Raw genomic sequence first — 16,126 nt, 5'->3', positions numbered from 1 at the left:
GACGCTGTGCCAAAACACTTTCAGTCATCATTCACTTTTATGCCTAGAATGCATTTTAAAATGGTACTTTTTGATTTATTAGTTTCTTGCTCTACTGTCACTCATACTCTAATTCTTTCAATGCTTAACTCTATCCACAGCAGTTTTTTTCTGAATTCTTCTAGAAGCTTTAGAGAGCAAAACATAAATCTCTAGTTTCATGTTATTTCATGTACATCATTTGTTATTTATCACCCCTTAGCTTCATTTAACTCTAAAACATTTCAATGTGCAGTTTTCCTAAAGAGGGAAATGCTATACAAATGAGCTCATAGAGGACTAATCTTTTATATTTAAAAGATAAAGTAATAAAACAACACAAAAACAAAGTTTAAATTCCAATTTGATTCAGAACAATATAATTTCTCAATTGATTAATTAGAAATTGTTGTAACATTTGGCAATTCTTCCACAGCAAAAAGATGTATGACTTACAGTACAGTCAAAAGGGTCTCCTGTTGTGTTCACCAGGTCTGCACAGGTCCTTGCTCGGTTGTTTATGCTGCTGAACACAGTGCAGGGTATCCTCTAGCAAAGGTTAAGATCATCTAAGGGCTGTGACTCACCCATTATAATTTTAGAGATTAGGCAGAGCAAACAATGTTGAAACTAGTTTTACTGGACAACTAACTTTGCTGAATATATGTCTCACACGTGACATTTTATTATTTGTGAATATCTGATAGCCCTGGTTAGATTCAAATCTATTTTCATCAAGCTGAACTTACAGATTTTTCTTATCACAACACATTTCAACTGCCAAAATCTGTTTGTTTGTTTGTTTGTTTTTCCACAATCCAGAGAATCAACAGAAATAATAACAGTGAAAAGTCTTGAACATCATTTCCAATGACTACAGCATTGCTGCCACAAGCACTAGACTTGATGCCCTGGAATAATCCATCTTTTCATGAATTAGCCTGATTGTTTGTATCCTGCATATCCATGTGGGGGCATCATCCTCCCCAAACAAACTCAGTGAAGATTCTAAAAGATGCAGAGCTTGAAACACTGTTTTGTTACCTTTGGAAGTTCAGCCATAAGTGTATCTGACTATCCACTCCCACACGGAGAAAGCGCTGGCAGCGTGAGCTGCTATGGCAACTTTAGAGCCACTCACACAGCTGTGTGTCCAGATGAAAAAGAATGTGGCTGGGATGCCATTGTACATAGGTGATCCCAGGTACAAGTATGGCCTGGGGGCAGGGGGCGGAAGCCTAAGAACGTGGGTGTTAAATTGAACAAGTCTTTAGACAAGCTTACTATCTTGGTATCTGGTTTGTGGGTAGCAGGCCCCTCTGATCGTGTGCCAAATCCATCTGGGTTAGATCAGACAGCCCAGTACCCTGAGCTCAGCCCTATTCACTACAGTGAACCCCTGTCATTGCTGTTGCAAGTCTATGGGACCTGAGTGACAGCAGCGTTGAAAAGGGAACATCTGTAGTTCACGTAGTGTAACCTGTTTCTCAAAGCAGGATCAGCTATAGCAGTTTGCTTGAGACCATCTCAGCTGTGATAAAGACAACACAGTCTCTCTGAAGAACCTGTTTCAGAGTTTGACCATGCTGCCAATAAAACTGGTTTTCTCACAAATTTAAGTAGAGTTTATTTTATCTTAATTTGTGCTCACTGCCCCTTGTCCTGTAACTGAGAAGAGGGTAGCTCTTTCTTTGCTCCTCCCATCACAAATCAAGTATTCATTACATGAGATATCCCTAGGCCTTTTCTTCTCTGAGCTAAACAAATCCAACACTCAGTTTCACTTTGTATGTCAGATCACTTTTCTTATCCACTACTGGAATCATGCCAGAATACCCATGTTCTTGTATTGGAGCCCAGCACTAGACACAGCACTCCAGATGTGTGCCAGGAAAGAGCAGAAGGAAAGCATCATCTGTTTTGGCCACTGGTGATGATCTCCTTCATGAAGCCCATGGCCTTCTTTGTGAAAAGTGCTCACTAGTGGCTCATGGTTAGCTTGGTCTCTGCCAGAAACTCCAAACCCACAAAAACACTATCTCATGTCTCCATTTCAAGAATTTGGATAACATTTGCTCTCTATTTCCCTTTAAAACGCAAGCATCTTAGAAGAGAGATCGATTTCACTATACACAAAATAGGTGGAGTTCTGATCTCAGTGCTCCATCTCAAAGCACCATCAAAATACTAACCACAACAATAGCTCAGTAATATTTTCTGGCAGGCAAAAATGCAATCAGTGAAAGTCGTTGATTGTTACAACCTATCAATCAACTGAGCAGATTGCCAAAACACAAAAACAAAAACAAAAACAAAACAAACAAAAAAACAACAACAAACAACTCTTAAACATATTGCTTAGAAAGTAAATCTTGAGAAAAGAAATGCTTTGTGGTTGTTTACTGGACTCAAATAATGTGTTCTTTAGCCATAACATTCACTTGAAAGAGTACTTGGGATATCATTTTTACTGTTTCTTGTGTAAGAGCCAGGAATCTCACTTAGAACTAACTTTTAATAATGGGCTACAGTTTTCATAGTGTATGAAAGGTGATTTCTGATGAAGAAAGGAAGGAAGCCTAATTAAATACAGACGCCATACTAATGACAAGGTGATGGATGAATGACTAAGCTAGATTTGCACACACCTAGACCACACCTCAGGACACTTGTAAGGAGAAAGCCTGACAGTGAACAGGGAAAAGCGTGCCCCACAGTTGGAAAGGAGGCAGAGAAAATTGATGCAGGATCAATGTACATGAAAAATGTGAATCTCTTCCTACTAGTATAAAAGAAAATCCAATTTTTTTTTTATTTTTTTTTTTTTATGTCTTTCCAGAGTGAATCCATCAGAGTCCTTCATGTGAATGGAGAAATAGCAGTTTCTGACTCAACTGTACAGTTTCTGTACATGATGAAAAACTTAAACTATAAACAATTATTTATATCACAATTATAAACAGAATGCTGATTTATAAATAATTTGACCATTTTGTATAATTTTGAAAACTGGGATATTCCAGAATAACACTGAATATTTTGAAGATACAATGTTAATAGTGAAAGAGAAAATTCCCTCAACCATACTAGGAGCTTTTCAAAACGTTCTCATATAACTGGCACTGAATTGCTCGTATGTGATTAAGTTTCAGATGGCAAAATTTAGTATATCTGTTTTGAACAAAGAGTAAAATCAAGAGGCTTATTTATGCTAAGTTCCTCTCTACAACACCCAGTAACCACTGGTAGGAAGAATAGGGAATTCTACTCCATAAACAAGGCCACAAAGCCTCTTCTTAGCTTTTCTAAACCACAGATACCAGGTGTGTACACACTTTCGAAGGGATGGAAGAATGTCTTAATTTGTTGTCTACTGAAACTAAAGAAATTTTTCATAACAGTAATTAAAAGGGAGGCAACAGGGACTGGAAAACAAATTTACGTTGTGCTGTACTTTTCTGGAACTGTCAGTACTTTCTTCTGGAAATTTAATGGGTAAGAGTGTACAGCCTAAACAATGAGGAAGCTCATACCTAATTTAGAATATCTGGTTCCTTGTAATAACCAAAATATTGCCTTTTAGAATTGTTTCAGAGCTTGTAGGATTTCTCAAAAATGATTGCTTAGTAGGTAGAGCACTGCTACAGAAGATATACAGAAACAGAAATCACTTCAAGACACCTCTGTTTAGTTATGGGGTTTTTAACAACCCTTTTAATCCCAGTATTCCCTCTCAATAAATCCATTACTACACAGCAAACAAGAGGAAGAAACAAAACAAAACAAAACAAAATTAACCACCAAAGACTGAAATCTTATCTTCTTAGAACATATTCCCATTACTTTAATTATCACTAAAAATGCATGGATGTAGGTAAAGGTATGTAACTATCTTTCAACACAGGTTTTCATTAGTTTATGTCAATACGCTCAAATTCTGGCAGTTTTTCTTCAGGAAATGAGAGAAGTGAATGTCATTTGGTTGTTTGGTAGCTCTTCTCCCTCCTGTCCAGCCTTCCATCTCTTTCTCTGGAGAGGAAGCAGGGAAAGATCCTACCCATCTCCACTTGACATGCCTTGTGCTGCTGAGGAGTCAAATATTCTAACTCAACAGAGCCATACCATAGTCCTGAGTCCTCTCTAGCCTTTTGGCTATTCTTGCTTTCCTAGCCACAAGTAAGAGCTCCAGGAAAGTAAACAGAAAGAGTAAGGAACAACCTCAGCACAATACCTCGCCAGAGGACAAATCTCACGCTTTTCCACATAACCCTGGCCTGAAATTCAGTGGCCCGATCACTCCCTCTTCTTGTGCCCCTTCAAATCACTCACCCAGCCCTTCAAGCATCAACACTGTTCCAATCATCACCTCTTCCAATGACTCTCTGCAGTCTTCTTCATCTCCTCTAACATCTCTTGCTAACACCTCCAGCAAAAACTTTAGCATCATAAAAGATAAAATAAGAACATGAAGAGGTGAGGCTGTAGAAAAGTAGGGGTTCATCTTGGGAGATCTCATTGTGGCCTTCCAGTACCTTACAGTAACTTGTAAGCAGGAGGGAACCAACTTTTTACATGGCCTGATAGTGAAAGGACAAGACAAAATGGTTTTATACTAAAAGTGGGGAGATTCAGATCAGATATTAGGAGAAAATTTTTATTCAGAGCACAGTGAGGCACTGGCACAGGCTGCCCATAGAAATTATGGAGGTGTTCAAGGCTAGTTTGGATGAGGCCCTGAGCCAGTGATTTGGATCAATTCTGTTACCTTCTGGCCACAAAGACCACTGGTATTCTGGGATGCATTAGAAAGATAATGGCCAGCAGGTTGAGAAAGGATGTCCTCCCCCTCTATTCTGTACTAGTGGGGCCACATCTGGAATACTGTGTCCAGTTCTTAGCTTCCCAGTTTGAAAAAGACAAGGATATTATAGAGGGAGTCCAGTGAAAGGCCACAAAGGTGATTAGCAGCCTGGAGCATTTAAGAAAGGCTGAAAGAGATGAGACTGTTCACCCTGGAGAAAACTGAACTTCTTTGAGGGTTAGAGAGCACTGAAAGAAACTGCCCAGAGTAACCATGGTGTCTCCTTCTCTGGAGATATTCAAAACCTGCCTGGATGCTGTTCTGTTCAACCTACTATAGGGAACCTACTGTAGCAGAAGGATTGGACTAGATGACCTCCTGAGGTCCCTTCCAACCATTGTCATCTTGTGACCTAGTGGATGGCAACCTTGCCTATGGCAGGGAAATTGGAACTAGATCATCTTTAAGGTCTCTTCCAACCAAAGACAGTCTATGTTTCTATAATGACTCTATATACAAAGAAGAAGTTGGTCACAGTTTGTCTCAAGAAAGCTGAAGAATCATCACTTTGAAGATCTCTAGTGTTTGTTTACTGCCCAAGGTTTCTTCTCAAAGACAGAGAATTGTTTCTTCCACTAAATTAGTTCCCACCCACCTCAGCAGCTTTTTCTCCTGTATATGACTTTATTGCTATCAAACTCCTTTTTATCTTACTAATTTGCCTGTCTCATGCTTCATGTCTTTTGTTATTCTAATGCTTTGCACTTACAAACTTTTATGCTCCACCTTTTGTGAAATGTTATGATGTTAAGATTTTTGTCAGAGAAAATCTGCATACTACTTTTTCCTCTAAATTTCAGCTCTCTTATGGTCCCCAGACCCTAATACTTTGATCGCAGACATAAAAGTTAGTGACTTTCAATGGTCAGTACTGTCAGTACAGCTGTTGAAATTTTAATTAAATGAGGAAACAAAACCATCACAGGGAAGAAAATTACTCTATATTCAAAATGAGATTCAGCCACTCAGAGGAAATTTTCAAGATTAAGTTAATAAATCATACATAGACAACCTCCCAGTAATATCCTCCTTCCTTTTTTTCCCCACTTCCTTCTTCCAGTTTTGGCCTCCCTTGTGTAAGGCATTATGCCTCAAAAATCACAAAAATAAAGAATTTAATGCCCAGCAGATCATCAGATTAATGGAAATTCCAAGCCATAGTACTATTACATGACACTAATAACATGCATCTCAAGGAAAAGAGTACATAATCTGGCTCCAAACTCTAATATACTTTTAATCAATATATCTCAATATGCTTCATACTATCGAAGGTGCGCCAAGAGCTGTTTTGTAGAGAATATATAGACAGCCATATGCTCTGTCAGTACAAAGTACAGAAACCAGAGAAGAGAATGACAGTTGGACAGTTGTAAGAAGAGATGCGATCAGGTTCAGATAAACGTGGTTAAAGGCTGAGCTTCCAAAATTATGCAAACAAATGTAAAAAATGTGATATTTCTTATGAGGATGAGGAGGAGAACTTGAGAGATCATCCTAGAAAGAGAAAGTGGGGTTAAAAAGAAAACTTTTTCATTTTGGGGCCTAGTTCTAGACACTGTTACTCCTTGCAACAGATTATTTGGTAGTACCAGAACCGAAAGCAAAATAATTGAGGCAGTGACATGATGATGAAATGGTGCAGACCTCTAGAAGTCAGGCTAATTATGATGCTGTTGTGCTACTGCTCAGGTGTGACAATTCAGCTCTACCCAGCACAGTGATGTGTAATATACTCATGGTAATTTATTAAGAACAAACTTAAGTGACTAGCATGAAATAATATTGCATGAACTGAACATAAACACCATCTCTCTCATCAGAAGGATCCTTCTGCATAGACTTCAAACTTACAGAAATCTCTGAGAGAAAACTCTATTAGAACTGAGAGTAGGCCCCAGATAGCAGCTCCAGCATTTTCCTAAGGGAAATTATATGGTCCAGAATTAAGTTGGAAAACAAAAACAGTACTTTACACACTCTCTTTCAGACATGCCTGAGAATCCTAAGTGCTACCAAAAAGGAAACTCCAATTACAAAGACACATTCTGGAAAGCATCATACATCAGAGTGCCAAGCAGCATGACTCCACCACTTCTGTTACCTGAACTAGCTTGTTCAGGGCTCTCTAAGGTATCTCTGTAAGCAGCTGTTTTGCACAGTAGAAATAATCTGGGAAGTAAACGAATCTGGCAAGACTAGCTCATGATGATGCATCCTGTGACAATGAGCCCAAGGCAATACAGATGTTATTATGTGAAAAAGGAACTAAAATATAATTAATTACAAAACTATGGAAGAATTTACAAGCTATGGCTTTTTAAAAAAAGGTCTTTATTCTTTCAGAGTAATTCAGAGAACTTTTTCATAGAAAAACTAGACAACATCACAGCAGGAGATAAATTAGTGATAACTGGAAAACAGTGAAGACGTTGCACACTGTAAATTGTACCATGGTACATAGACCCATGTGCAGATTGAAAATGCAACTAAAGAAAAGCTTTTGGTAGTAGAAATTGAATAAGTAAAATTCAATCTATGCAGTATCAAACTTGTGCGCACAGAAATTATGTGAATTAGAGGAGGAAAAATAATGTACGCTTTATTGGATGTCAAATCTGCAAAAATACTTCATATCACTGGACTCATAAAGATAGTGAAGCGAAAAGTGAAATGGCACAGAACAACTGAGAAAAAACTGCAGTGCACCTCAGAACAGAGCTCTCATTGGAACAGAGATTAGATCAGTGAGCAGATCCCTCAATAAAACATACTTTGTACTTAAATTTAGTTCTTAATAGGAATACTTCATACTTCAGCAAGCAATTTTCTCATTTCTGGGAAGTTGCAGGGGAAGATTTATTTACTCTTGCTGGAAAAATGATATGAATTTTTTGAAATGATTATTTTTTCACTTCTGTGAAACAGTCTATGGGCAAAATATCACAGCAATGAAGATAGTTGTTCTATTGGTCCATTGCATCATCCCATTGTTCAACAGACACACTATTTTCAACTGTACTATTTCAAATATTTGCAGTTGTATTCAGAAAGTTAAACTCCATTATCTCCATTCTGACAGAATGAAAACTGATATCTGATCTGAACCTTGCACTATTTAGTAAGGAGCACATAAATGGTCAAGCTAGAGTATGTGATATGTGAAATTTAACTTAGCAGAAAGCAGACAGTTAGAATGCTTCTAATGTCTTTAACAGTAGGCCTGCACAGTTGTAAATAAATGGAATTTTTCATTCAGGATCCTGGCTGTATCCATAACTTCATGTTCTTGATAAAAATCAGTTATAAAATGGTCACAGTGACAGTGTGTTCAGTGAGCTAAGGAAATCATTATCCAAGCACCAACATTCATGGTGAGTATCAAATGTCTCTAGATACCAAAAGGAAGATGAGCAAGATACATAGGATTTGCTGCTTTTTCCTCGAAAGGCTTCTATTAGTCAGTGCTGACTGTAGTCTAAAGAAAATGAACTCTAATACAACAATGAGAACCAATAGCATCAATAGTGGAAGAGAGAGCTGCAGGTACAGAGGGTAAAGTACATCAGAGATTTACCAAACTTGGTCAGCTCATTTAGCTGATAAATATCTGGGTTACTGGAACTATTTTCAACATCATTGCACAGCTAATGTATTTGAGGTGGAGAGAAAGATTGAGTACTGAAAATTGTTCCTATGATGACTGTACTCAGTAGACACAGAAAAAGTGGGGTGTAGCATGGAATGAGCAGTGTGTGCTAGAACTGAGGCAATAAAAGAAAAGGGAATTGCCTTCACCATAATTACTACATATTAGATGATATACGCTTCAAATGATTCAGCTCAGTTGTTACGTAAATCCCCCCCTTTTTTTTTTTCATTTCTTTCTTTTCTTGTTTTTTTTTTTTTTTTATTGCTTTTTTTTTCTTTTTTCTTTTTTTTCTTTTTTTCCCCAACAATCTGCAGAAATCTTCAAAAGCTGAATATACCTTTACATCTATTTGGAATAAGTTAGATTGAAACTGCGTCAGCACTGGGCATGGGAAAATTGGCTGGCTGAAGATATTCTGTGGAGACACAACAGCATGTCAGTGACACAGTGTAGATGCTATGTATGTCACTTTGCTGGAATGTGTGTACAGTATCCTTGCTTTGATCCACTGCTCTACAAACAGCATGTTTTCAGATCCTGCACTATACAGACCCCAGCTCACCATGCTGAGCGCTTAAGCATCTTTTTCTGTCACCTCATCTATCTGCCTGAGCAGTACATCTCTTTGATGGAATGATATTTGGACAAATCTTCTCTCCATTTTGAAGTCTAACACGTACGGATGTCAGAAATGGTAGGAAGAAGTCCAGAGCGCCACAAGGGAAGAGACACCTTCCAGAGGAAGAAAGGAGAAATCAACAAGTAGCTTGGTTTTCCTCAGGTTGTAATGAGACCAACACCTCCAACAGACACAAGTTTTTTACATCTTAAGCCAGGCACTGAAGAAATGTGTGTGTGTGTGCGTGTATGCACATATTTAAAAATTGCTTAACAATTGGCTGTGTTGTTAAAGAAAAAAGCAACAGTTGCTCAAGAGCTGTGAAGTCAAGAGACGCTTTGTAACAGCTATTAAAGCAGGAAGATCTTTGGCAACCACAGGACAAAAAAAATGCACAGGAACTCACATTTTGGATTGGTCCAGTAGTGGCTGCTGCATCCTGAAAAGCACCTCATTCAAGCAAGCTGCTGAAGGAGCCTTCCTCCCCCAACTTCAGCAGGTGCTGTGAGACCCACTGCACTCCACCATGCTTCTTGGCCATCGGCAAAGCAAGCTGCTGCTCACAAACTGTTTGTTCCATGGAAAAGGATGCTGAAAATTTGCATTTGTCTAAGCCATCACCTGGAGAAATCTCATGACACTGTCTCTGAAATTTTGTGAGATTGTGGCAGCCTACTTTTGTTCCTGAAGGACAAAAGAAGGGAAACCCAAATGAGGTCAGAGAAGAAAACTCCAAATGTTGTCAGTTTCTCTAAATGGTTTAAGAAATCAAGTTTCAATCTCTTGGAATTTTCTTCAGGTATTGTAAGTTCAGTATACAATTTGCCCATTGCAGTGGTTTCCTGAACTTATGGGAACTAGAACAGGTCACTGCATGAAAAGCAAAGATGCAAGTTTTCAGGTGTTACGTAGTCTCTTGCAAAGCTCTGTGTATATTCTCAAAATCTCCAGTTAAAATGCCCTTCCATGAAGGAGTAGGTTACCTCTCATTTACAGCAGGGTAACAGTAGGTACTCAAGCATCATATTTTGGGCTGTGTACAGTGAGACAGTTCTCACACTGCACAGCAAACAACACAACACACAGAAAGAAGAGGAATCAGCTCCTGCTTTTGTGGTCAGATTAGTTTGGCGTTACTAGGTTAGTTTTTACTGGGTCTTGAGAAAATATTTTGTACATTCACGCATAAAAAGGAGCAGTAACGCTGTTTTTCTCATCAAGTAATGGTTAATTTATATTTCTAAATAACTCTGAGTGGTGAAAGGCAGATTTTATTCTTTACTTCTGCCAGTTTTAAAGTACTTATCTGGTGGGTTTGGAAGCTCCTTTCCTTTCACAGATCTTCTAAATTTACAATTCCCATTTTTGCTCTTTCCTGAAAGAGAACCTGTGTTTGCCCAAGCTCTCTAGACAGAGCAATTGTTGTCAGAAGTCTCTCCAATGATAAGCTGATGATAGGAAGGCATAAAGTAATATCTTTAGAAATGCCAAAATTTTGTCAGAGCCTATGTCCCATTTTCAAATTATAAACGAAGTTCTAAGAAGATCCATTTTCAGAAGTATTTAGATAAATGAAACAAAGACATTTGAGTTTTTTTGGTTTTTGTTGTTGTTGTTGTTGTTGTTGCCAATGTGTATCCAGTTTAATAGTAAATTTGAATACTTTATTACAGGGTAGTTGTTATTTTTATGATCATGTCCATTTCTGAGCAACATTTTTTTTTTTAATTCCAATATTTTCAGAAATCTTTTATTTGAAAACTACTGTTCCAATTCTTTAAAGAATTGAATTCTAATGTACTAAAGTATTTCACCGAGGTTTTATTACGTTTATCAAATTTAAATAAGTAACGAAAAGATAAAGGAAATCTGAAATTACAAATATTCTTCTTGCAAGTAGATACTCACAGTATGTAGTGTTTAATAATTAAAGGGACATATATACAGATTTTTCAATGCTACCTATACACATGGATTTACTCGGGTTTATTTTACTATGTAATTTCTGTTCTTCTGATTAATTAACCAGATGATACTTTCTTTAAAATATTGTGGTATTTTAAAGAAAAAGTCATGCTATTTTCTTTTTAAAATTGCAGTGCTAAACTCTGTAAAATGGCATAGAGATAAAATAAAATATCATCCTTCATCTTAGAGGCAGAATTCCCTCTGAATTGTACAATAATTCATGAATCATAGTATCTTTCACAGGGTTTGAGGTGACAGAACAAGGGGAAATGGCTTCAAGCTCAAAGAGGTTAATTTAGGTTGGTTATAAGGAAGAAGTCTTTTACAGTGAGAGTGGTGAGGCACTGGAACAGGTTGCCCAAAGGTGTGGTGGATGCCCTGTTCCTGAAGGCTTTCAAGACAAGACAGGATCAGGACCAGGGTAACCTGAAGGATTCTATGATTAACTACCTTCATCTCTGAATAAATCCATGGTATCTCCAGCTCGTGTATAGGAAAAATAAATAAATAAATCAGTACAAATCAACAGAAAACATTATTTACCTAAAACTTTCTTCACAAAATATTCCCAGTGGATACTTCACCCTACAAGGAAGTTTCAAAATTATAAATACTGCACTTTGCTTCTTCTTAAGATGATACTGAGTACTGGACTGGAAGTAATGCCCTTTTAAGCTCCCTTTTGTTTATGCAAGCTTTTGCTATGATAAATGTATACTACAGAAATAAGTTGCAAAGAGAAAATTATGGTATGTTAGCAACTGCTTGGATATCCTTGTAATTTTACCCCATTGAGTGCAATGTAGTCTGCTCCTCAATGAGTGGGATGCAAAGACCCTGCATGTACCATAAAAAGAAGCCAGACAACAAACTGTTAATCCATACTCCAACTTGTTTAGTGGTAATTTACCCTTATAGGTATCCCTCAGTTGTGTATAGACGGATATTCTCTCCTTTAAAGAAAATAAGAAAACGTGCTTAATGAAAGACAGAATTAAATGTTTTTGGAAAGGGCAAGATATTAAAGTGTTGTAAATGACTGAATAGTTAGAAACTGTATCCAAAAATTTAGCTCTAAACAGAGAATTATTTGAAATGCTATCATTTTCTGTTCTATTAAAATTGAATGTTGAATTTAGATTCTTTTAAAGTAAATTCATGATCTTATTTTCAAAAGAAAAGGTCCGATTTTCAAAACCTTTATGTTATTTTTTTTTTACACAAAATGAGTATATTTATATATGTTCATGTTTCTGTCTATTAAAACCTTCTACGAAGCTGTGTATATGTATTGTTCACATATTAGCTCAGGTCTTCAGTTAAAATTTGATTCTAAAAGTATAAATCCAGTGACCAGAGTTCAAAAAGTTTTTACCCTTGAGACAGCAACAACTTCAGCTAAATAAGAGGTGCAGGAACTATTTTACATCATAACAAATATTTTTTAATGAAAAAGGACAGCAGAATCACAGAAAGAAAACACCTAAAATGGTTTTGGAATTATGTCTTACTATGTTTTATCTACTCTTCTTCCTCAATGTACTTCTTAGATCAAAGACATATCCCATAGAAGATACCACTTAGTAGTTAACAGGAGAAAGAAGTCAGGAAAAATACAAATAAAATGGAGGAGGGAGCAATTAGGAGAAAAGACTGTTTATTTGAACACCTGAATCTTCCAGCCCATGTGGTCTTAAATTGACTAAGTACATCAAGACATTCACTTGCTAACTTGACTATTTTCAATGAGTATTAGTCTTGTATGTTCCTAGAACTCTCATTTTTAGCTGGAATTTTGTGGCTTGAAAAGAAAAAAAATCTGGTCATTCAGGAAAACTAATGACACAACAACTCTGAGCACAACAACCACTTTGAACTACATGGAGTTCCATAGGACAGAAGACCAAAGAGTAGACCTGCCATGACCTGAACAAATCTGCTATCATTTGCTTTGTGTAAATACAAGGGCATAAAGAATCAAGTTCAGCACCAAGTTTGGGATTTACAGTGAGACAGACAATTCCCATATAGGCAAAAGGCTCAACTATCACTCCCTCCTGATGCAGGAGTGAGAGAGACACACCCACATCAATGACTGGAGAGTGGTTTACTTAAGTGAGGCATGCAGAGCCAGTACAGCAGGATAAGTGCAACAGCACAGTATGCATCCCAACAGACAAAATGCCATAGCTATTTGAAGAAGTTCATATTAAACTCTTGCCTCACCTTCAGTACCACCCTGAAGGAAGGAATGTGTTTATGGCACAAGTTAACAGGCCTGCCCACACATTTGTCATGGGTGAAGGCACAGCCCAAGGAGAATGAAAAGAGGTCAAGCCACAGAATAAAGCCTGTAATGGAAGCAAATGGTGAAACTTAAGCCAGTATAAACTTTGAATGAGATAAAGCAATGTAATGCACAAACCAAACCCAAAATCATCTGATGCAGGAAATGCCCAAAACTTGCCTGTTGGTGGTATGATAACAGCACCAATAGTCTACATGATCCTTAACGCATGGGAACCCATGGTTCTCATAAACAGTAACTCTACACCAATGAGACTCTGATGGAGATTGATGTATACCTGGAGAGACAGGTGTGCTACTCTAAAACCAGAGAAAGCAAGACTGTTAAGGTCAGCTTGAAACAAGCAAACAGCTGGGGAAGCACTACTCCCTCTTCCTGTACACTCCTATCTCCACCTGCTTTTATAACATGGTCTTTTGTGATCCCCATCACATACTTCCTCATCACTTCCCTTTTGCCATGCGTAACTTCACACTTTCCTGCCAATTACTTCTTTATGTGAGCTTGCTTTGGCCACTCCCATTATAAAAACATCCCACTTACAGCCAACTTGTTTCATCATTATCAGTCCATCTTTTTTGTTTGTTTGTTTTGAAGCTCTTTGAACACAATCTTTATGGGATCTACCTGGGGTTTCTCTCCTTGTGTCATTCCTTCCTTCTGCAACAGAAGTTGTTTTTACAGAATATTTAACTACACTTCTGTAGCCAAGAGGTACATCAGTAACCTGTCATTTGTGGAAAGGGGGTGTGTGGGGAAACTGTGTACAATTTATACCTTATACTTGATGCTATAAAGTTGTTATGAAACTCTTTAATCATGGAAGGCTTTATTATATAGAGAATCCACCATTTGTTTACAAAGGCTGTATCAAATCCCTCCCAGACAAAGCACAATAATGGGTTGTTAAAACCTTAATGATAACCTATTCAAAGATCCCTAGGACAATTAGTTGGATGAAGTCTAAAGAAATCAGCTGAATAACCACCCTGTATGAAATGCAGAGTGGAAAATCCCCAGGAGCAGAACAAAGGAAATCAGGCCTTCAAGGAAGGAAATCAGACTCAGAAGCTTGGCAGACTGATGCTAGTAATGCACAGGAAATTTTGGCAGAAGTGATGTGTTCTGCATAGCTGCAGAAACCTGGCTATGTCAGAACAAATGGAGCAAAATAGGAGGAACAGAGCATCCAAAGTCTTGAGAGCAAAAAATGATTTTCTCTTTGGACTTCTCTAATTTCCTACCCCCTTAAATCACTCACAAAATAGTAGAGAGGTGTCTCAAAATAACATCAGCCTGATATTTGAGTACCCTGGGATGAGTCTCACAAGGCCCCATACGTACTTATATGCATCTAGTTGGAGCAGCAAATGACTCAAAAATCCAGGGCTGGCTGTGATTTTATCATCACATGATGCCCTAGCTCAAGGTTCTGGAGATATCAGAGTCCTTCGTTGGTGCTAAAAATTGAGGTGAAGAAATGATTAAAAATTTGCTTTGTCTGCTTTTCTATTTGTGAGGTGATCATACTCATCAAGTAATAAATGATCTCTCTGATCCTCCTTTTGCTGTTAACATGGTTTTAAAAGTCCTTTCTATTGTTCCCCACAGCACTGGTCATCTTCAGCTCTAATTGAGCTTTGGCTGCACAGGTTTTCCCTCTACAGGGTATAACAGCACTTCTGTAGTCCTTTAATGTCACCTGATCTCACTTCCAGTGGCCATACATTTTCTTCCTAAGCTTTAAAGGAAGATCCCTACTTCACCAAGTCAGCCTTATGCCCTACTTGCTTGACTTCCAGCATTTTGGTATTGCCTGTTTCTTGACCAGCTATCATGGACCACGGTACCTTCAGAAGTATTTTCCAAAGGGACCTCACTAAATGTTTCCCTAGGCAGCCTGAACTCAACACTCTCCCCCCCTAATTCAGAGTTGAAATCTTGGTGGCAGCTGTCCTCCTGTCATCAGAGATTTTAAACTCAATTACTTTATGGCCAAGATGGACACCAATCACCAACTCACCCACAAGATCCTCTCTGTTTATAAGTATAAATTTTGGAGGGCACATTTACCATTCAGCTCCCTCAATACCTGTTCAAAGAAATAATCCTCAGGATGTTTTAGGAACCTCCTGGGCTTGTTTGTATCAGCTCTGTTCTATTCCTAAATAAAGCTTTCAAAACACAATGTCTGTTCTACTAATTCTGGCTTTCTTTAAGAAATACCAAGAAGTTTATATTTGCTCAACAAAGCTGTTCCATCTGAGCACCTAAGCAGTTCCCCATCCTCACAGCCCACTACTCAGAAATTAGCAGGGGGAAAGAAGCAAAGAAAACAAAGAGTTCCGTTTGTTTTCATAATTTTTTTTTCTTCTGTCTGTCCTTGAACTTAAAAATATGTAACTTTAATTTTGTAAGAGCAGAGGCAACTAATTTCCCTTTCTCGTACTGTGATTTTTTACACAGGTAGATGGTGATAGAACAAAGAGGAAGGGTTTAAAATAAAAAGAAGAGAGATATGTATTAGATTTTAGGGGAAATTTTTTCACTCATAGAGTGTTGGAACAAGTTGCCCAGAGAAGCTGTGGATGCCCCATCCCTGGAGGTGTTCAAGACCAGGTTGGATAGGGCCCTGGGCAGCCTGATCTGGTGGGTGGCAACCAACTGATGGCAGGAGACTGAAACTGGGTGGACTTTAAG

This window comes from Excalfactoria chinensis, chromosome 5, assembly GCF_039878825.1.
Source record: "Excalfactoria chinensis isolate bCotChi1 chromosome 5, bCotChi1.hap2, whole genome shotgun sequence".
In the NCBI taxonomy this organism is placed as follows: Eukaryota; Metazoa; Chordata; class Aves; order Galliformes; family Phasianidae; genus Excalfactoria; species Excalfactoria chinensis.
The sequence above is the reverse complement of the archived record's forward strand: the minus strand, read 5'-3'. Positions refer to the sequence as shown.